Source organism: Pseudorca crassidens, chromosome 16 (genome assembly GCF_039906515.1).
Source record: "Pseudorca crassidens isolate mPseCra1 chromosome 16, mPseCra1.hap1, whole genome shotgun sequence".
NCBI classification, from domain to species: Eukaryota; Metazoa; Chordata; class Mammalia; order Artiodactyla; family Delphinidae; genus Pseudorca; species Pseudorca crassidens.
In genome coordinates, this window is record NC_090311.1 from 5,540,596 (window position 1) to 5,564,266 (window position 23,671).

At 47.8% G+C, this 23,671-nt stretch overlaps 1 protein-coding gene and 1 long non-coding RNA gene across 8 annotated transcripts in view; one reads left to right on the plus strand and one right to left on the minus strand.

Moving 5' to 3' along the window:
* The window catches only part of DOCK1 (dedicator of cytokinesis 1), a 526,777-nt gene that overhangs the window by 479,738 nt on the left and 23,368 nt on the right, over positions 1–23,671 (minus strand). Inside the window, exon 1 of one of the 7 annotated variants that reach the window (XM_067709067.1) lies at positions 15,052–15,070. The exons of 5 other annotated variants lie outside the window; for them this stretch is intronic. The gene's annotated coding sequence lies outside the window, so the exon portion shown is untranslated. Of the gene's footprint in view, positions 1–11,206; positions 11,339–15,051; positions 15,071–23,671 lie in introns of those variants that run through there. One more of the 7 variants, XM_067709066.1, reaches the window with a different exon arrangement.
* On the plus strand, positions 12,212–18,279 carry LOC137208633 (uncharacterized). The gene is made up of 2 exons (XR_010935697.1): positions 12,212–12,336; positions 17,695–18,279. It is a non-coding gene; the product is annotated as an uncharacterized lncRNA (long non-coding RNA).

The following is a 23,671-nucleotide window of genomic DNA, read 5'->3' on the forward strand; positions in this document are numbered from 1 at the left end:
CAGATGGCATCTGGTTTTAAAAAAGTCTTTACTTGACAGAAGCACAGAGATGGCGGCCTTTCTGCAGTTCGTCTTCTTTATCTCTCTGGTCTGTTAAGATGTGGGAACACCTCTGCAAGAGAACATGGTCATCACGCCTTCATTCACATCTTTGGAGAGAGCAGCCTTCACCTCCCTCTGGCTGGTGGGTGAACCCTTCATCGATTCCTGCCCCTCAAAGCCATTTACCTTTCTTAATAGCCTGGCTTGAAACGGCGTCACTGGGTATAAATGCACCTGCAACATGAATTTCTCAATCCTGGACCGCAGAGTCCAGCATACAAGCTTGACGTGTTATTCACGTGAAAAGTGAAATGGGAGCTTCTTTCCCAGGATGGCGTGTTGGGGGGAGTGGGGGGGCGGGGGTAGGTTTTTTCTGGCAGAGCCGGCAGCAGCACAGAGGAAGGAAGCACATGGATCGTTTTTTCCCAAAATAAAAAATAAACACTCTGGTCTGTGCTTCACACAGCTTAGATGCATCAGAGATGTTGAAAAGCCAAAGTCATCTCCTCTGCTCAGCCTCCTGATCACCCTAAAAACGGCTGCCCAGGAACGTAAGGAAAGAAGGGTGGCTCGTAAGTCATACAGGAGGGCTTCCATTTACACCAAGATCATTAATAACACTGATGGTGACGATACTACAGACGAAGATGATGATGGTGGTGGTGGTGAGGGTGATGGTGATAGCGATGATGATGAGGGTGATGACGCTGGTAATGACAGTGGCTGACATTTACTGAGTATATTCCCTGGGCTAGCCAGTGGGCTAAAAGCTTCACACGTTCAGCTAATTCAACACTCACGACAGTCCTAGGAGGTGAAGATAAAATTTTTCCCACTGCCCTCATCAGGGTTTATAGCAGCTCAGAGTCGGCCCATACATGAGCAGCCAGTGGAGGGGCTATACAGGGCCAGAGGCCAGCCTGGATGAGAGGCCAGAATGCCACAGCCCTGCAGGGTCTCTTGCTCAAACTCTGCCCTCTCTGGGCCTCACGCTGCCCTCCTGATGGCTCCCACAAATCACAGCGTCCAGCCTGGATCCCTGACAGGCAAACGTGCCTGTGCACTCCTGAAGTCCACCAGGGTCCACAACATCATGGTAATGGATCTCTCATTCCTTACACAGAAGAACCCAAATTGAGGTAATTCCAGAAATGCAAGGTTGGTTTAACATCCAGAAAACAGATTAATGTAATTCACCAGTTTAATGGAGTAAATGATAAAAAAAGCGTATGATCATCCCAATCGGTGCAGAAAAAGAATTCAATGAAATGTAACTCCTATTCAGGGAAAAACAAAAAAACCTACTTGACTACTCTGACATTGGGGGGTGGGGGGGACACTACAGTCCCTCAGCCCATTTAAAAGATGGAAACACAGAGGCCTCCAGAGGAGTCATGGCTTGCTCAAGGAGGCACAGCAAATGACGGCAGCCCTGGGACCCTGGGGTGTCCCTTCCAGACTGTCAACACCACACCACTCTTCCTGACCCAAGCCTTCACCATCTCTCATTGAGATGAAAAATAATACTTCAGCTGGTTTCCTATACAAAATCTTCTCTCCATCACCAAAGTTACCTTCCTTAAATCTTACTCCAAAACACTACGTGGTTTCTCTTGGCTTCAAAGCCCTGTGGGATCTGACTTCGGTCCACCTTTCCGATCTCGTCTCCGCCCCCCACTCCCCCTCTTCAGCTCCCCTTCCCCCCACCCCAGGCCTATCACAAGCTGCTCCTGCCACTAGGAATGCCCCTCCCCCCACTCCCTCTGAAGACCCCACTTGTCTACAAGGGCTGCCTTTAACTTCACATCCTTTTCCAGATCCTTACTGAACTCTGACGTCTTCCCCAGGACCAAAAAATGGTACACGCACACCTGAATTAATTGCTTGCTTCCCAACCTTCCTATGAGCTCTGTGGCACCGCAGGGCCTTGGAGGGTTACTTATCTGTATCTGTCTCTTCCTCCAGACCCAACTCCTTGGGGAAAGTAAACACTTGGTAATCACTGGATTTCCCACAGTGGCTAACACCATGACTTGCAGGCACTCAACAAAAATTCACTGCATTTAACCAGACCACAAAGTATTCCTTCTTGTGAGGTTTGCAACAGCGTGAAAGCAAACACTGTATCACGTGTTCCTTTTCAAAATGATCTTGACCTCCACAGACAGATCCAGGAGCCCGAGACTTATTCAATCAATAAGAAAGAGAGACACAATATTAGCTTTCCCAGCTCTGCTATGGGTTTCTTCCATCTAATGAGATAATCCACCATCAGCGCGCGGGTTCAAAGCCTCCTTAAGGCACCAAAGGCATGGGCTTGACCACACATCACTTCTCAAAATCTGCTCAGCTCCCAGCTTCTCTCCCTATTCCACACACTGTCCCCCTGAAACATGACTTCAGGATTTCAAGTAGCAATTTAAAAGTTAATTAATTCTTTTAGAAAGTCAATTTGTGAAAATTAATGGCGCTGTGATCTCATTCCCTTTGTCTTGCCATCAGTGGGGAAAAAAATGTTCAACAGCAGGCATCTTCGCAGGGCTGGGGAAAATGCAGACCCTGTCCTTAAGGGGACGGAGCATGGACCCTGGCTGTGCCCCCCACAGGGCCTGCTTCTGAGGGGCTGTCTGTCTTGCTCTCCTTGAGTTTCACAAGCCCAACACATGTTTATCTAGTCCATGCCAAGCACAGACATACAGCGTTTCCCAAGCCTCTATCTGGCGTCTGCTCTGGTCCAGCAGTGAGCTGGTGCTGCAGAGAAGAGCTGAGCACAATGCAGCCCCAGGGAGTAAAGTCACCCCGCAGCCTGGTCTCTAAGGAGCAACCTTTTCACATATTGGACCCATTCAGGAAAAACAGTGTAGAAAGAATCAGAAAACACTTATGCACAACCTTTGAACTTGACTCTGGGCAGGGGGCAGCTCCCACCCTACATCAGAGCTAGGGGCTGGGCTTCCTAAATTTTATTGTAAAAAAGAGACTGGCACCCACTCAATTACCAGCTTCTATGACCCACAGCCCAGTCCTTCCACTTCTCTGATTTGGGGGCAGGCGACTCAGGCAGGGTTAGAGCCTCCCAGAGGCCTGAGCCATGGTGACCCTCAGCACTGCTTTCACCATCAGCCTTACTTTTGCCCAGCACCTAACAGTACCTGGCACACAGCAGGAACTCTAACGTGGATGGAAGCAAGGAAAAGGAACAGGATAGGGAAGGGAAAGGAAGGAAGATCCTCAGAGCCTGGTTCTAAGGATGCTGCTACAAGTGTTGTCTCTAATATTTTTTAAAGATAAAACAAATAAAAAGTAAAATACTTAGGAACAAACTTAACTAAGGAGGTCAAAGACTTGCATACTGAAAACAACAGACCAATGCAGAAAGAAATTAAAAGATACAAATACATGGAAAGTCATCTCATGTTCATGGACTGGAAGACTTAATATTGTTAAGATGTCAATGCTACCCAAAGAGATCTACAGATTCAATGCAATTCCTATTAAAATCCCAATGACAGGGACTTCCCTGGTGGTCCAGTGGTTAAGACTCCAAGCTTCCACTAAAGGGAGCATGGGTTCGATCCCTGGTCAGGGAGCTAAGATCCCACAGGCCACATGGTGTGGCCAAAAAATAAATAAATAAAAGAAACCCTTCTCTAGAGCGAGCACTCGCCCATTTAAAAAAAAAAAAAAAAATCCCAATGACATTTTTGCAGAAATAGAAAAATCCATCCCACAGGAGCCCAAATAGTCAAAACAATATTGAAAATGAACAAAGTTGGAGGCCTCACACTTTCTGATTTCAACACATACTACAAAGCTCTGGTAATCAAAACTGTGTGGCATATACAGACATACAGACTAATGGGATAGAATAAAGAGCCCAGAAATAAACTCTCACATATATGATTAAATTATTCTGACATGGGTGCCAAGACCTGGAGAAAAGACAATCTTTTCAACAAATGGGGTGTTGGAAAAAACTGGTATCTGTATGCAAAAGAAGGAAGAATCATTCACAAAAAGTAACTCAAAACGGATAGAAGACGTAAACATAAAAGCTAATAAAACTGCAAAGCTCTTAGAAGAAAACACACAAGAAAAACTTCATGGCACTGGATTAGGCAGAAATTTCTTGGCTATGACACCAAAAGCACTGGCAGCAACAACAATGACAAAAAATAGATGTGGACTTCATCAAAATTAAAACCTTTTGTGCATCCAAAGGAAACTATCAAAAGAATGAAAAAGCAACCCACAGAATGGGAGAAAATATTTACAAATCCTGTATCTGATAAAGAATTGATAACCAAAATATATAAGGAATTCCTACAATTCGATAATAAAAAACGTAATTCAAAAATGGACAAAGGTCTTGAATAGACGTTTCTCCAAAGAAGATACACAAATGGCCAATAAGCACATGAAAAAATGCTCAACATCACTAGTCAAATCAAAAACTACAAGATAGCAACGAAGACCCAATGCGGCCAAAAATAAATAAAGTAAATAAATCAATTTTTAAAAACTACGAGATATCACTGCACATTCACTAGGATGGCATTTTTTTTTTAATAGAAAAGAAAAAGTATTGGCCAAGATGTGGAAAAATTGGAAACTTTATAATATTGCTGGTGGGAATGTAAAATGGTACAACCACTGTGGAAAACAGTTTAATATTTCCTCAAAACGTTAAACTTAGAATTACCATATGATCCAGCAATTACACTACTGGGTATATAGCCAAAAGAAGTGAAAGCAAGGACCTGAACAGATATCTGTACGGCCATGCTCACAGCAGCATTATTCACAATGGCCAAAATGTGGAAACAACCCAAGAGTCCACCAATAGATCAAATGTGGTCTATACATACAATGGAATATTATTCAGTCTTAAGAAGGAGGGAAATGCTGACACAGGATACCTTGAAGACACTATGCTAAGTGAAGGAAGCCACACACAGAAGACCAGATATTCTATAATTCTTCTTACATGATGTGCCTAGAATTCTTAACATTCATAGAGACAGACGGTAGGATGGTGGTTGCCAAGGGCTGAGGAGGAGGGCAATGGGGTTTAGTGTGTAATGGGTGGAGAGTTTCAGTTGCGGAAGATGACAAAGTTCTGAAGATGGAAGGGGGTGATGGATGCAAAACAATGTGAATGTGCTTAATGCCACAGAACCGTACACCCAAAAATGGTAAATTTATGCTATGTCTATTTTACCATAATAATAAAAAAAAGAGGCAATGAATAAAAAGAAAGATTGCTAAAGTAAATGAGGAAAATTCCCAGTGGACCCAGCATCCCCCATTTCTGTGAGCTGTGCAACATACAAACTCCCCAGTGGGTGTAGCAGCTTCCCTTACCTGGTTCAAAACATCAGGTTCAAACTAGAAGGAGAAATATAGGAAAACTAGAGGTGATGGGCTCAAGGTCAGAAAATGCCTCCAGCTGCATGCATGAGTGGGGGTCTGACAGAATACCCACATTTCTGAAAAGGGCACCACTTTCAAAGTCACAAAGTTACTTCTCTGGGGTTCATCTCTTTCTTTCCTAGGAATGGAGAGATTGCTTTCTCTGCCAATAAAATTCCCTGTGGCAAGATTTCATGCAATGTTGGATATCAGAATCACTGAACTCATGCAAATAATTAAAGAAATGGTGCAGGGGCATAGCAAGATACAGGAACCGTCTTTGGTTATTCATTATTTCTTTTTGCCTTTTGTATGGAAACAGGTGTGAGGGATGGCAAAGATAAGATAGTGAAAAGAAATACAAAGAAGAGTCTTCTGTCAAATTCTCACTGAACTGACAGACACAATTCAAAGATATTTTAATACCTTGCTTTAGAATAAAGTATCACTGGAGCCTTATCCACAACGAGGCAGAAACTATCTCATTTCTGTCTGGTCCAAAGGGTCGCAGTGCCCCAAATACGCAGGTTTCTTAGGAAATATACTGGTCGTGGATGAGTCTGGGCTTTATTGCTTTTCCGTGATACGAAAAATGAGTCCACCTTTCCACACTTTTGTCTTTCATAACGTCAGTGCCAGGGGAGAAGACCACTGACTTCATTATTGATGGTCTTTGCAAATCCACCCACAAATCAGAAAAGATTTAGCTGACCTGAATATTATCTCTTTTTGCATTTCATTTTGCTCAGCGGCAAAGAGATGCAGAGGAGAGATGGGGGAGAGATCTAAACTCTTTAATCATCCTGCTTCAGGCAGAAAGGTTACTGCAATTTGGGAAAATATATGCCAGTGAAACAACCCGGCTCTTACCCACCCCATGCCCCCTCCACCACCCACTCCCACCCCAGCCGTGGAGACCTTACAGTGACCTCACCCCACAGGGCTGGGCAAACACCATGAGGCTCCCTGCAGACGGCACTGCAGACCCACCAGCCACGTGGGATGTGAGCCCAGGGCACTGGACAACCAGGGGCTGGTCTAGCGAGGTTCCCGATGGGGAAGACAGGAGCTTGGAGCCCTCCGACGCACGTCTTATTTCTCTGCTACAGACCTGGCCAGGACTTGCAACTTCCTCCCACTGGTCAAACTGGTTCTACCTAAAGGGCACAGTGAAAACACACACAGGCCTGGGGGCCTGGGGAGACAGAAATGAGCCAGGTCCCCTCCACCGGGGACACACCATAAACAAGGAGAGGAGAATCGAGCTTAGTCCTGTTCACCTGTGATTCTCAACGATAAGGTCTCTTTGACACAAGCCCCAATTCCTCTTACTGGGCTTAAGCTTTGATTGGTTTTGCAGAATGAGGCCATGCCTTCTCCTCTCGTTTTTTCAAATCTAATATTAGCAGTGATGAATAAAGGGGAAAGACAAAAGGAACATTCCAGAAGGCTAATTTGTTTTTCTTCATGGCCCAAAATAATAATATCACAAATAAAGCTAGCAGTCAACCTGGGGGAAGCCTTTGTCATTGTGCAAATGTAAGCAGAGGGGTTCCCAGGCCACCGTACCACAGGGTCACCACAGCCCTCACCCCACCCCAGGACTCTGTCCCAAAGCCTACTTCTGTCTGGAACGCCCTTTCTTCCCCCTCTTCACCTGGCTTGGCCCTCCACTTCATCCATCACACGTAAGGAAAGCTTCCCCATCACTTCTCACCCAATGAGGGAGTTACTGGGTGAGAAGCACCCTCACAGGAGCTCAACAGTGCCCTCTGCCCACCCTGACGAAGCGCCCACTTGCTACTCACTGCAGGAAGCACGTATCACTTAACAGGTATCCAATAAAGGCTTGTCACGGGGAGCCTGAAGAAGGGCCCCTCCTCTGGCTTCCCATTCCACGAGGAGTTCTTCTAAAACACCGCAGGACGGTTTACCCCTTCACCTCTCCGCTCTCCAACTCCTGCCACACCCGCCCTCCATCAGTTCCATCACTGCATCCTCGCTTCACACTGCCTGGCGCCCAGAGTGACACCAATGTTGATCGAGTGAATCATTTAACAAATCAGCACAGGTTTTCAAGGCGGCAAAACTACTACTTGAATCCCAAATCCGCTGGAAAACACTGCAGCTTCGTTTGCATTTATCTCACATTAGAAACTAAGGACCAGACTGGGGTCTTAGCCGGCAGAGACAGCTTCTAACACCTCCGTTCTAACAGCCTCACCCGGGAGGCGTGTCCTGGAGGTCTGACCACAGGCTCAGAATAAGCATAGTTTCACTTGGGCAAATGGCGCCAATGATCCTGCCCAGGGCACCTGCACACTCAGGCCCATTAGCAAACCACACGCCCTGGACGGGCTGTGAGGGGCAGCAAGACTGAGCAGGTCTCTCTTGGCTCTGAGTGTGGAAAAGATGCTGCCCAGCGACCCAGCCCCTCACTGGTCACCCTTGTGCGAACCTCGTCGAGAAGAAGAGGCCTGAGTGGAGAGTGTCCGTCCCAGCACTGCCTTGAAGGAGGGAGCTGAGGGTCCTGACTTGGCCAGACCTGGGCCACCTGCCTCTCGTGTCTGTCTTCTCAGGTGTGTAGATGAATCTGATGCAAAGGCCCTGCTCCAGCCGAAGCCATCAAGTGTGAGGTTCAAGTTCCCTAAGGACACAGGACCAACCTTCCCTTAATCTCTTGACCAATTTGCCCTCCATGGACAGTGCACAGATGGGGAGAAGGCAGCATGTTCACTGAGGGGGTGTTTACAGGTGGGCTGCCTTTCACAAAGCAGACCCCAGCACGTGCTCACAGACCTTATGTGACGTGGACCCGCAGACAGGACTGCAGATCGAAGACAAGGAGTTAAACAAACCAGGGCCCAAGGGGAGGGTCCCCCCTGCCCACCCACTCACTGCTCAGAGCTCTCCTCTGCCCCAGACCCGCCAGCCAGGAGCTGCTCTAGGCCCAGATGGCACGAGCCTCTGTCCTCCCCATCAGGTTGCTAAGCCCACACCTGGCCAGACCTTCATGCTCTTGAACGTGGCTGTAAGTCCACAGAACCCCCAGCAAGGCCGAGGCAGGGTGCCTTCCCAGCAGAACTGACTACATACTTTTCCGAGCCCAATGCAAAGAAAAGCGTGAAGTCCCTTATTCAAAAATGATTAAAAATTTTAAGACAATTAGGATGGTTATTATCTTTAAAAAAAAAAAAAAAAGGCAAGTGTTGGTAAGGAGAGACTGGGCCCCCTGTGCACTGCTGGTGGGAATATAAAATGGTGCAGCTGCCGTGGAAAAGTTTTGTGGTCCCTTGAAAAATTAAACATGTGATTAACACCTGACCCAGCAATTCCACTTCTGGGAATATATCCAGAAGAACTGAAAGCAGGGACTTGAACAGGTATTTGTATAGCCATGTTCACAGCAGCAGTATTCACGATAGCCAAGAGGTGCAAGAAGCCCAAGTGCCCATCAGTGGACGAGCAGATAAGCAAAACGTGGTCCATCCGTACAATGGCATATGATTCAGCCTCAAAAAGGAAGGGAATTCTGACACATGAGACAACATGGATGACCCTTGAGGACATTATGCTAAGTGAAATAAACCAGTCACAAAAGGACAAACATTGTATGATCCCACTTATATGGCGTGTTCCCGGAGTAGTCAAACTCACAGAGACAGTAGGTGGTTTCCAGGGGCTGGGGAGCAGGGTACAGTGCTTAATGGGTACAGAGTTTCAATTTGGGAAGATGGAAAAGTTCTGGAGATAGATGGGGATGACGGTTGCACAGCAGTGTGGATGTACTTAATGCCACTAAACTAGACACCTACAAATGGCTAAATTCATCAGTTTTACGGTATGCACCTTTTTACCATAATTTTTTTAAAAAAGAAAGAAAAAGAAGTAAGTGCAAGGTCTTGTGTCACTGCACAGGTTTCGGGCCTGTGGGTCTGGCTCTGGCTCCCAAGGAGGGTTCTTTTTCCAGGACGAAGCTGCCCCATTTCGCAAAGGCAGTGCCTCTCCAGCAGAGCTCCTGCGACCCTGACTGCGATGTTATATTTTAATAGTCATTTCAATTGACTACAAAAATACTGCCTCACATAACAAAATTGCTTTTGCACCATGGTAGAAATACTTAGCAAGGGATGAGCAATACTTAGCAAGAGGCTATAAAAACCTATTTGCTTGCTTATAGAGTTGCTGGACAAAAGCAGAAGATAAAGGGAAGGCAGGAGAGAATCCACCCCAGGATACGCATGCAACAGTGTGTCCGCCACCACGCCCAGCAGACAGGATCCACTCAGTATTTTCTTATAATGCACTGAACAAAAAACTGAACATCTCCCCACCATTTCTACTTGTTTCATTTTTAACTTTTACAGCTCCATCACATCTGACATCAGAAAACACTCATTTCCCTGCAATTCCCTGTTGTTCCCTGTCACTCACCACAGCAGGCTCTAGATAATACCACACCTGACCCCTGAGAAACGACAACACCCACCAACCCCAAAATATTTCCTCCACCAAAGCAGTTTCCCAGGAAAAATCCCAACTGCAAATGAGGTATATCCTAGCACACTGCTCCCATGAGGGCTTTGCCGCAAAGGCTTCCAGTGAGAAAGGTGGGGGCTCACCAGCCCCACGATCATCACCACTAACAATACCGACACCAACACACCAGCACCACCAACAATATCACCAGCACCACCTCCACCACCATCATGGTGACCACCATAGCTAAGTTTCACTCTGCACTTACTAACACCAGACACTCCATTTAAGACTCCACATACTGGACCTCCCTCGTGGTGCAGTGGTTAAGAATCCGCCTGCTGATGCAGGGGACACGGTTCGAACCCTGGTCCGGGAAGATCCCACATGCCGTGGAGCAACTAAGCCCGTGCGCCACAACTACTGAGCCTGCGCTCTAGAGCCCGCGAGCCGCAACTACTGAAGCCCGCGCGCCTAGAGCCCGTGCTCCGCAACAAGAGAAGCCACCGCAATGAGAAGCCCGCGCACCGCAACGAAGACCCAACACAGCCAAAAATAAATTAATTAATTAATTAATTTTAAAAAGACTCCACGTACTTCCTCACTTCACCCCACACTAAGATGTCGGTACTAACTGCGTCCCCATTTCTTCGTATAAAGCTCTGAGCAAAGAACTGGGAAGGAGGGTGTGCTGCGTAACTGACCACCACGGGCATCATGTGACCTCTGGCTGGGAGAACGCCCTCCCTGGCTGTTCAAACAAAGAGCAACTGTGCTGCCGCCTCACAAACAAGGGCTGGGGAGCGCCTGCTCTATAGCTGGCCGCACTGTGCTTCAAAGGGACAGGGACAACCGGGGACGGCATCAAAGGCCCCACATCCCTTACTCCAGAGTGCTTTTGAGACATCATGAAATAACAATGTCATTAATCCCACGAACAGAACCCTAGAGGAGAAACTTCCTCCCCATGTCACACCTGGCTAGGCTCCCCCTGCAAGCAAGCACTCACTGGAACCCCAAAGACTACCAGCCCGTCCAGCAAACGAGGAATGTTTACCGCCCAAGGTACCAGGTGAGCACCACGGGGCAGGTGGAGACCCACAAGGCAAGCAAGACAAGATTCATCCACCCTGAAGAGCTCCGCATCTCAAACAATCTCCCTGCAGCCAGAAACAGAGCCGTGACTGATACACACCCTGCCATAGACCTGTGATGGGAAGCCAGGTCTCCAAACGACACAACCAGCAAAAACTGTAATGAGAGCTACAGTTACCTCAAGACTTGACAAGGGAGGTATTACTACTACCATTCCCATTTCACAGGTAAAGAAGCAGAGGCACAGAGGTGTTCAGCTGCCTGCTCAAAGTCACAGAGCTAGAAGGAGGGGAACATCGCGTTTTGGAGCCAGGAGTCAGACGCTGGCGTGTGTGTTGCTACGAAACATCCGGGTGACATTCTAAAGGAGCACCACCCACACGGGCAACCGGACAGGGCTCTTCCTCCCTGGCTGCTCTCCCTCTGGTGCTGCCTGAATAGCTCTCATAAAACCAGGCGGAGAGATGTCAAAACAAAAGTCACACAAAGTATCATCTAATATCACACAAAGACTGTCACAAGCAAACCTTGTCACCAAGTCCTTATTAGGTGAAATATTCTCTAGTAATATTTTTCCCTCCAGATCCTTCCCGCATCCGTCAAACTGCTACATTTTCCTAACATGAATTTATGGTCATTGCACAAAAAAGACATTCAATACCCCACGCTCTCATCACACAAAGAGATTCATCCGTGTCCCAGTTCTGCCCTGCTCCTCTGAAGTAAAACAGGGGAGCACCGATGGTCTGGGGAGAGGAGGGGTTTACAAGGATGGATCCCATCCATCATAGGAACATTCCTCACCCACCTACCTATTCAGGACCGCCTTGTGCAGTTGCTAGGTTGTTGACTGCACAAGGGTCAGGGCCGAAGGGCATATGTGGGAGGGAGGCCTGGGTGAGGGTCAGGGGTTCTGGCGAGCACACCCGCTGGGTGTGCTTCCCGCCGGCACCAGCAATGCCTCAGCCGCTCTGACGACCAGGTGCGGAGACACAAGCCACACAGGCACACAGCCTCCACCTCAGGACGGCGGACAGGGGCAAGGGTCCCTTGTGAGGGAGAGGATGGAATATCAAAGGACCAGAAGAGCTGATACACTTGCAGGGCCAGCAAGTTTGGGGTTAATCGTAGCTGAATAGCTGGATGCAGGGATCACGGGTTGCGTAAGAGGCTAAGACTCCGGGGAAACGGGGCCTCTGGTCCAGTGTGCTGGCCCTCAGACCCAGGCACTGGAACCTTCTTGCTCCATCTCTGGTACTGGAGGGCCCTCTCCCAGTCTCCAGGGCATCATCCTTGATCCTGCGGCAGGTAGGAAAGGTTTAACATGTATATATAGTTTATACACACTTTTTAGTTTTTAATACTAGATATAATAAATCTATACTAAAGATAAAATTTATATATTTTTTTTTAGTTTTTACGCTAGGGAAGGTTGGAGACCGTTTCATCTTTAATAAGCAGCAGTGCTACCCTAGATAAATAGACGTACAAGTCTCCTCTTTTTTTAAGAGTTTAATTATGCCAAGGAAGGGAGCATGTCTGTGGCAAACTATTTTCCACTCAAATCCTGAGTTATGCTGGATGCTTTCACTTCTTCCTCCCTTCCAGTATTATAAGAATCTTAGAGTCAACGCTTGCAATCTTTCTTTGGATAGTTATACTTTTCGATAGGCGGCACCCCGTTTTTATTTGAAGTGCTCTTATTTATTTATTTATCTTTTTCTTTTTTTGGCTGCATCGGGTCTTTGTCGCGGCAGGCGGGATCTTTGGTCGTGGCGCGTGGGCTTCTCTCTAGTTGTGGTGTGGGAGCTCCAGAGTGCGTGGGCTCTGTAGTTGTGGCACGCAGGCTCTCTAGTTGAGGCGCTAGGGCTCAGTAGTTGTGGCCACGCAGGCTTAGTTGCCCCGTGGCATGTGGGATCTTAGTTCCCCAGCCAGGGATCAAACCGGCGTCCCCTGCATTGCGGGGAGGATTCTTTACCACTGGACCGCCGGGGAAGTCCCAATGGCGCCACCTTTAGGCCGCTGCGTGGGATGGGCGTGTAAATGAACGTCTTGCCTAACGTCCACTGTCACCTTGTGTGCATTTGTCACTCTTCTACATCTAACCCATGCAAAACATGTATGCTTTTTAAAATCTGTAAATAAAAATAACCTTAGCAAATACATAACGTGTGTAGGGACCTGGGCTCCTGCCTCACCTTCTCGTGAAGCACAGTGGGTTCCCCTGCACTATGCGCAAGAGTACAGGGCCATCCCGTGTCCAGGTGGTCCCCACCCTGGAGCCTGGCGGGATGCACACCGGGCAGAGGCACAGGGTCGGGGAGGGGAGGGGAGGGGAGGTTACAGAGACCCAGGTACCTCAGGTACCACATCCCTGGCCACTCAGGTGGGGGCTATCAGTGCTCAGGATGCAGGGCGCCCCTCCCAAAGGCTGCCTGCTCCTCTGCGGGGCACCCTGCCGGAAAACACCTGGGACGTTCCACCCAGGCTGACCGCAACCAGTGACAGGCTGACGCTAGAACACAGTAGGCCAGGCCGGGGGCCTCAGAAGGATCAGGTCCCGGGATTCTTCGCACTGGGAGTTTCTTCACCTGTCCTGTCTGCTTTCCGGTTGACCTTCAGGCCTCTCCTGAGAGCACCCTCACTCAACCACTTGACCAGAATCCTGTCCTCAGGCTCTGCTCCTAAGGTACCAGCTTAGAAACGGGAGTACCCCTGACCAAGAGTCACCAAGGGAATTCTAACTTCTACAGATTCCCAAGGCAAGAGAAAGTCCAAGCATGGGCCAAGAGGAAGTGAGAGAGAAGGAGAGAGGAGAGGAGAGGAGAAGGAGGGAGGGGGAGGAGAGAGAGAGAGAACTGAGCTCAATTTTTTTTTTTTTGATGTTGGGGGTAGGAGTTTATTAATTAATTTATTTATTTTGCTGTGTTGGGTCTGCATTTCTGTGCGAGGGCTTTCTCTAGTTATGGCAAGCGGGGGCCACTCTTCATCGCGGTGCACGGGCCTCCCACTATCGTGGCCTCTCCCGCTGTGGGGCACAGGCTCCAGACACGCAGGCTCAGTAGTTGTGGCTCACGGGCCCAGTCGCTCCACGGCACGTGGGATCCTCCCAGACCGGGGCCCGAACCCGTGTTCCCTGTATTAAAAGGCAGACTCCCAACCACTGCGCCACCAGGGAAGCCTGAACTGAGCTCAATTTTTAAAACAAACCCAGAGAGGTTAAGTAACTTGTCTGCAGTCCCACAGCTTAGAAACGGCAGTGTCAGGAAAGCAAAGCCCTAACCACCACTCCCCAGAGCCTCTCAAAAGTGTCCATGTGATCTCCACCAACCCCGAGTGCAAATTTTAACAAGGATAATAAAACACAACATAAAACTTGAAATGAGTATTGATAACCAACAGTGAAAAGCACTTGAGGCATTTTATTTCCTCATTCCATAGATCAGGAGTCAGCAACCCTAACCCACAGGCCAGTCTGGCCTGGTGCCTGTTTTTGCAACTCAAGTTTTATTTACTGGCAGTATAATGATAGAGTTGAGTAGAGTTGCCCCAAAGCACCCACACCAGGGTTTGGAGAATATGCTCAAGGACTCCGGGCCCAGGGAACATCTCACCCGGCCATCCTCAGGCGACAAGGACCCAGGAGGCACCGCCCCCCTCCCAGCGCACCCTGCAGGTTCCTTCCCACAGGACAGGACAGCTGACCTGCTCCGATAAAACACACCCAACAGCAAGGACAGCCTTCCCCTGTGCCTCACGAAGACGAGGAGTACCCCTCCCCTGGCCCCAAATATAACCGCACTCGACGTATGGTATCTTATAAAACAATTTTTTTCTACGATGTAGTCTTTTCTGTTTCCAAGGGGGCACCTCCCTTCAACCTTCAGGTCCTCCCTACAAGGACCCCGACAGGGAGCTAACGCTTCCTGCACAGCCATCACCGCGTGTGCAGGGCATGTGCTGGGCACCACGACAGCCTGAGGGGGGCAGGTCGCCAGGACCCACAAAGGGGAGGACACAAACCTCAGAGACTGGGACGAACAGACTTCCGAGATGGCCACCACGATCCCACCTCCTGCGGGCCCCACCCGCGTGGTTCCCTCCCTGTCAGTGTCATGCTGGACCTAGCGACTGACTTCCAGCCAATAAAACACAGCAGGCGATGGACGTTACTTCTGTGCTTAGGTTACAAAAGGACTCGGGCTTCCGTCTCTCTAGCTGGGTGTGTGTGTGTCTGTCTGTCTGTCTGTCTCTCTCACTGCTCACTCATTCTGATAAAACCAACTGCCATGTCTGAGCTGCCCTAAGGAGAAGCCCACGTGACAAGGGCCTCCAGCTAAAAGCCGCTGAGAGACCCCGCCCACAACAACTGTGGGCGCCTGGAAGCAGGTCCCACCCCGGCTAAACCCTGAGAGGCCCTGGACCTGACCTGCAGCCTCACGAGACAGCCTGAGCTGGAGGACCCGGCAAAGCCACATTCCTGACCCACAGAAACTGAGATAACAAACAGTTATCTAAAGCCACCAAGTTTTGGTATAGTTTGTTATGCAGCTGTTGATACCTAGCACACAGGAGCGCTGGCAGAGCTGGCTCAGTCCTCTGCTTTCCAACAGCCTCCAGCCCCAAAGCTCTCCAGACACGCATACCTCTCTCCAGCCACGTCCTTGGCTCTCGCGCCCACTCAGGCTCCAGCCACGGTGCCCCTGGACCTTGCCCGTCAGGGTCACAGACATCCCAGCCACTGACACTCTCCACCTCTGTCTTCCCGCCCACTTCCTCCTGGGCCTCTACTCTCCAGGTCCCCCCCCCCTTCAGTCCTTACACCTGATGCTCCTGGGGTCCTGTGACCTGAGCCACTGCTTCTCCTCTTCCCGTGCCTAAGTCACCTCCCGCTTCCGTCACCATCTCACTGTCCATGTGATGACTCCCAACTCCATCAACGGTGCCCGCTGACTCCGGCAGAGTTTGGGTGTCCCAGAGATACTTGGCGCTCAGCCCTTCCAAACTGAGCTGATGCTCACCGTAGGAGTCAGCAGAGACCTCCTGAATGTCCGTCACCGAGTCTGTCCTTCCCCAGGACCACCCACCCAGTCACCAGCAGAGCCACCCATCCTGACCCCGCCCCCAACCAATCAGGCACAACCTCGCATTACTTATCCTCCTCACATTCCTCCAATGCATCCACTTCTCCCAACTTCTGCTGCATCATCGCCCTTGCCCAGGCCACCATCATCTGTCACCGGGTTGGCTGCCTCAGCCTCCTCATTCCCCACCTCCTCTCCTCCCTTTTTCCTGCTCTTCAAACCACTGCTTACAGGATCTTTCTAGAACAAAATCTGATGACATTACCCTCTGGGTTTAAACCCCTTAATAACTACTCACTGATCTGGGGATAAAGTCAATTCCTCAGTGAGGTTTGCAAAGACCCAGCTTAGTTATCCAACCTCAACCTGGACATCAATCCATCCTCCACCCACCCTCAAAAGGTTTCAGACTGAACGTCAACGTCCCATGCACTCTCGTGCCGCTGGGCCTTCAGATATATTGATGCTACTCCTGCCTGCCCTTCTTCATCTCATTAATTCATACCTATTCTTCAAATCACCCACGAAGATGTCACCTCTTTCAGGAAGCCTTCCTTGATAGTCCCTTCTCCCTCCCACCGTTCACCACTCTGTCCCGTGAATGCCGACTTACTTGCCACCCCCCGTGTCTATCTCGGTCCACATTGTATTCCAGGGCCCAGCCCAGTGACTGACATTTTGTAAGCACTTGGTAATTATTTACTGAATATATGAATTTAGCTAACTCATCTGCAGAGAAGAAAACTGAGGCATGCAGAGGTTGACTGGCCTAAGGTCACCCAGCTAGCAGTGGCAGAGCTGGGGTGTGACCCCGGGGAGTCTGGCTCCAGAGTCTGTGCTTCCAACCACAGAAAAACTAGCCCTTTAAAGAAAGTAAGAAGGTCAGGTTCAAAGAAGGTCTTAAACCCTTTGCTTGTCCATTTTTAATGATGATTTCTAGTTGAAAAAGGAAAGGAAGTGAGTATTTTTTAGGATAGTAATTAAAATCACAAGTGCTCACGAAAACTGAAAAAATCCATATTGAGGTTGTAAAACACATAATCTATTTAAGTATTTTCTGGAAAGAAACACCTTGTAAATAAACACCCAGAACTTCCCCGGTGGCGCGGTGGTTAAGAATCCACCTGCCAATGCACGGGACACGGGTTCAGTCCCTGGTCCGGGAAGATCCCACATGCTGTGAAGCAACTAAGCCCGTGCGCCACAACTACTGAGCCTGCGCCCTAGAGCCCGCAAGCCACAACAACTACTGAGCCCGCGCACCCAGAGCCCATGCTCCACAACAAGAGTAGCCACCGCAATGAGCAGCCTGCACACCGCAACGAAGAGTAGCCCCCGCTCGCCGCAACCAGAGAAAGCCCGCGTGCAATAACAAAGACCCAACACAGCCATAAATAAATAAATAAATACATACATACATACATACATATACACCCAGCCAGAGGAATCATCAGCTATCCCTTGCTTTCTATTACAAGCTTCCCCAAAGGACAGATCGTGGTTATCTTTTAATGAATTTTTGTAATGCTGAGTGTATTTACAGGAAGAATAAGCAGGATGTTATGTCTCTGCTTCATCGTAGGTCCCAGGTTCCCAGAGATGGCTGATCCCTGGAGGCCAGCTCATTCCATTAAGGCAACTTCCCGCAAATCAGAAATAAGGTGCAGATTCGTCCATTACTCTCAGATTCCAATGCTTGTAGGTCTTCCAAGATTGATTTCCACTGTAACAGCAAGCAACCCGCGTACCACTTCAACCGGAAATGAAAAGTGAGCTTCACGCCACTGGAAACAAACTAAGGAGAGAGACAGGGCCCACCAATCCTTGTGCCCATTGCTGGGACTCAGGAGGTCCCGGACGATGCGTGAGCTTAGCACTCACGTCTAAACACTCAAACAAAGCAGCTTACAAGACATGCAGAGAAGCACCAGAAGCATCTTCACGCGAGAGTTTGAACTCTTAGCACCCCACCTGCAAAGGCACTGAGAAAGGAGAGAGCTTTCCAGGAAAGGCAATTATGCTCAGGTAAAATCCACACATTCTGTTTGACTCTGATTTTGCCAGAGTTCTTTATTGCTGTTGATTTGACTGATTTTGTTTTCTGTTTGTGTTTTAAAGGATGACTACAGTTCAAACTAGCACCATAAAGTGAAATATGTCATCAGGATTTAGGTATGTGCAACCCATCCACAAAAGGTAATCTCTTTCGTATTCTGTTCAGGGCTTCTTTATACAATGCAGGCAGCATCCTTTCATAACCACAGTACACACACCATCAAACTTTCTCGTCCTCTCTGGTACCAATAAAAACATGAAGCTCCAAACAGTTTCTAGGAGGTTAAGCTGCTGAAACACCGTCTGGTCAGATCTCAGGGCAGATAAACCATCAAACAACATTATCAAGAATATCCTTCCAGACAAAGACCTAAGAGATGACTCTGGACCAGCAGGTCCTTGAAATATTGTGATGGAAAAATGTAAATGCACAGCTGATAATCACTTTGGTTGTTTATCCATCTGTCTGCTTTCTCATATATATGGTTTCGTGATTACATTTAATCACCCCCAAAAGAATTACCTTGGTGAGTTCACAGAGCAACATAATAGAGTCACTATAATTCAACAGACACTTTTGATTTCCTTGATAAAGAGTCAGCAATTACTGTTTGTTATCACAACTCCAGATCTTGTCAATACGATTCAAATTTTACTTGATAAACTAATTACATAAACCCTGGCCAACTACAAAAGTCCGAACGCTGAGTTACTTGCAGTGAAGCTTGTACAGGTACTTTGAAAAATTACACTGAGTGTAAAATGCCCCAGATTCCCTGTGTTTACCTAACTTGGAAAATCACCCGGCTTTGCAAGAATAAGCCGAATGGTGGCACGGATCTCCCCCTTCCTAGGGCCAGTTTATTGCACATCATTCTCAATCAGCTCCCAACAAATTAATCTACATTATGAAGCAAAATAAGTCCCTGAGTCCTCAAATGCCCCATGGTCTGCCACCATTCCTACCGACCATGCTAATTCACTGGGTCAATTTCTTGTCAGTTAAGGAAACAACAAGGAAATGTCCAAATCAGAGGCAACAACGTCACACATGTAGGACTTTCAAAGGGTTAGAAAGGCATTTGGGAGGAAGCAAAAACTGTGCCCACTTTCTTCTCCTTCTTGCCTCTCCTCCCATCTGTCTTCTCCTAGACCTACTGCCATACTAGCCCTGACCAAAGGCGAGGGCCAGCCTCCAGCTCACCCAGGCTGCTGTGAGGGCCAGCCTCTGGGCGGGACCCCCAGAGGACAAAGGGCCCAAATAAGGCAGCCTTCTTCACTCAGGAGCATGTGCTACACTTACAGCCACCAAGAGAGGGACCCAAGTACAGAAGGGACCTCATATTATGACCTGCAGGATTATCAAACACCAAACCAAAGCATCCAGGAAGCATGGACGCAGCTACCCCAAATCCAGATCTCTGAACTCATCTATCAGAGGACACTCACCTGGTAGGTTACGGGTACATGACTACCGAATCAAGCCATTGCCAGTCGGGGGAAAATTAAAAGACAAATACATTTAAATTAAAATAAATAAAAACTCTGACATCCTTTAAACTATCAGCCAAGAAATACACCGAAAGCAAACAGGTACATGCAAGGAATCCCCAAACAAGCTTGAAAACGAACAAAAGCTGCAAGACTCACACTTTCTGATTTCAAAACTTACTACAGAGCTACAGTCACCAAAACAGTGTGGTAGCAGCATAAAGAGCCACACATAGGCCAATGGGATAGAACAGAAAGCCCAGCAATAAACCCTCACGTATGTGAACAAGTGATGTTTAGCAAGGGAGCCAAAACCAGCCAACAGAGAAAGGACAGTCTTCAACAATACTGCTGGGGACACTGACATCCACACACCAAGGAATGCAGCTGGACCTGGATCTAACACCGCACACAAAAACCAACTCAAAAGAGATCAAAAATCCATTGACTGGGGTAAAATACACATAACATGTAAAAAAAAAGGTAAACAGGTAGTACACCAGGGGAATCTACTTCTCCTGACAGGTTCGATCATTTGTCTTTGATTTTACACTAATGTTTTTTATTCTTTTTAAGTGGGAATTTTGCCCTTTTCGGTCACGATTTTGAACACGATCCTAATCAACAGTAACTACTTAGACCAGAAGTCTGCAAACTGTAGCCACCACCCAAATCTGGTCGGCCACCAGTTTTTGTATGGCCGTGAGCTCGAGAATGGTTTTTACATTTTTAAATAGTTGGGGGAAAAGATCAAAATAAGAATATGTCAAGGGCTTCCCTGGTGGCACAGTGGTTGAGATTCCGCCTGCCAATGCAGGGGACATGGGTTCCAGTCCTGGCCCGGGAAGATCCCACATGCCGCAGAGCAACAAAGCCCGTGCGCCACAACTACTGAGCCTGCGCTCTGGAGCCTGCGAGCCACAACTACGGAGCCCAACACGCCGCAACGACTGAAGACCACGCACCTAGAGCCTGTGCTCCGCAACAAGAGAAGCCACCGCGATGAGAAGCCCGTGCACCACAACAAAGAGTAGCCCCTGCTCACCGCACTAGAGAAAGCCCACGCCCAGCAACTTAGACCCAACACAGCCAAAAATAAATTAATTAATTAAAAAAAAAATGCTGGAGAAGGTGTGGAGAAAAGGGAACCCCCTCTTACACTGTTGATGGGAATGTAAATGGGTGCAACCACTATGGAAAACAGTACGGAGGTTCCTCGAAAAACTAAAAATAGAGTTACCATATGATCCAGCAATCCCACTCCTGGGCGTATACCCAGACAAAACTCTAATTCAAAACGATACCTGCACCCCTATGTTCACAGCAGCACTATTCACAATAGCCAAGGCATGGAAACAACCTAAATGTCCATGACAGATGAATGGACAAAGAAGATGTGGTACATATGTACAATGGAATATTACTTAGCCATAAAAAAGAATGAAATAATGCCATTTGCAGCAACACGGATGGACCTAGAGATTATCATACCAAGTGAAGTCAGACAGAGAAAGACAAGTATCATATGATATCACTTATATGTGGAATCTTTCAAAATGATACAAATGAACTTACTGACAAAACAGAAACAGACTCACAGACACAGAGAACAGACTAGTGGTTACCAAAGGGGAAAGGTGGTGGGGGAAGGGATAAATTAGGAGTTTGGGATGAACAGATACACACTGCTATGTATAAAACAGGTAAACAACAAGGACCTACTGTATAGCACAGGGAACTATATTCAGTATCTTGTAACAAACCATAATGGAAAGAATGTGAAAAGAATATATACACATATAACTGAATCACTTTGCTGTACACCAGAACATGACATTGTAAATCAACTATATTTCAGTTAAAAATTTTTTAAAAGAAGAACATGTCATGACATGCGAAAATTATCCAGAATTCAAGTTCCAGTGTCCATAAATAAAGCTGTATTGGAACACAGCACACTTGTGCCTTGACGCCTCATCTGTGGCTGCTTTGGGGCTACAACAGCAAAAACGAGTAGACGCCAACAGAGGCGTTATAGTGCATAAAGCCTAAAATATTTACTTTCTGGCCTTCAGCAGAAAAAGTTTACCAACTCTTTTCTAGGACAGCCCCAATTTCAAATGTTCTGCAATGCCACTCCCACAGATCATCAAAAGATTTCCGGAACTTTAAGATTTCAGCCTCATTTGTTCAAAGATTGATGAAACACCAGCTGGGCCAAGGTCAGCATCAGACACCAGGGGTACAGAGAAGACAGGCCGGGCAGACGCCACCCCTCCCTCACGGAGCTTCCAGTCTGAGGACCAAGATGGCCGGTAACCAGGCGGTCACAACACAGCCCGTGACCTTGGCCTCTACTATGCCGGACATTGTGGGCCGCATGTAGTAGGGGCACCTTAACCAGCGGAAGGCAAGTGTCCAAGGGGGCTTCCAAACCTGGAAGGAGATCAGAGAGAAGCAAGGCAAACAGCAGAGAGGAGAGGGCAGGGGGAGTAGGAGCGCAGGGCAAGGAACGTGCACTCAGCTAAGAGAAAGGACACCTTCATGGACCAACAGCCGTAAGCACATGGCTCAGCCTGGCTGTCCCTCGAGAGCAGTGGTGAGATGAGCCGGCGCAGCAGCAGAGGCAGGCCAGGCCCGGACGAGCCCTGCTGGCCCTTTAAAGAACCGGCCTCCAGTCCGCATGTCCTGGGCAGAGCCTCTCATCTGCGAGGCAGCCAGGATCCCTCTGGGGGCCACCAGTGAAGTCTGTGGTAGAGCCCTAACGGGCTGCACAAACCCACCACATACGAGGATTTTCTAGATAAAAACCACAAGCTCAGGACTTCCCTAGTGGTCCAGTGGTTAAGACTCCCCGCTTCCCAGCCACATAGCACAGGGAGATGAGCTCGGTGCTCTGTGACCACCTAGAGGGGTGGGATAGGGAGGGTGGGAGGGAGGGAGACACAGAGGGAAGAGATATGGGAACATATGTATATGTGTAACTGATTCACTTTGTTATAAAGCAGAAACTAACACACGATTGTAAAGCAATTATACTCCAATAAAAAAAAACATTAATAGACTCACAGTCTATTAATATCACATAGAAAACAAACTTATGGTTACCAAAGGGGTGAGGGAGGGAGGGAAAAATTAGGAGTATGGGATTAACAGATACAAACTACTATATATAAAATAGATAAGCAACAAGTATTTACTGTATAGCACAGTGAACTATATTCAATATCTTGTAATAAACTATAATGGAAAATAATCTGAAACAACATATATATACAAAAATGAAACACTTCGCTGTATACCTGAAACTAACACAATATTGTAAATGAACTATACTTCAATAAAAATTTTTTTTAATTAAAAAAAAAAAAGACTCCCCGCTTCCACTGCAGGCGGCACAGGTTCAATCCCTGGTTGGGGAACTAAGGTCCTGCGCCACACGGCGCAGCCAGAAAAAAAAGCACACACTCAACCATCAGAAACCAATGAAACGTGTTAATATCACGACTACTCTTCAAACATCATGACGTTCTCAACAGAAAATTCTCGATGAAAATCGGTAACGTCCCAGTGAAGGGTTTTCACATAACCACAATGTAAGACTCCACATTTCAGAAGAAAAGTTCCATATACCTTTGCTGAGCCCAATCCTCGTGCCACGGCTGTGAGGGCTCCACCAAGTAGACAAGCCAAAAATAAAAACGAAGACCCCACAAATGCCCAATAGGCTCTGGCTAGCCGTGACACTGCGCCACATCCAAAGTCAACTCACAGCAGGTGGGAAAACAGATAAAGTCGACACCCATCTGTTAAGCAGGAATAAAACCCTAAAGAGCTTCGATGTGGATTTAAAGCACCTGCCCAGTCTTGCTACGATCTCCACGTCAGGTAACTGTGATTGTTTTCAGATAAAGTTAAAACTCATCTTCCAGTATTTGCAGAATTTACCAGGCTTGGATCCTAAACACCAAGCGCTGTGATTAGGAAACACCAGATCACTGATGCACAGCATC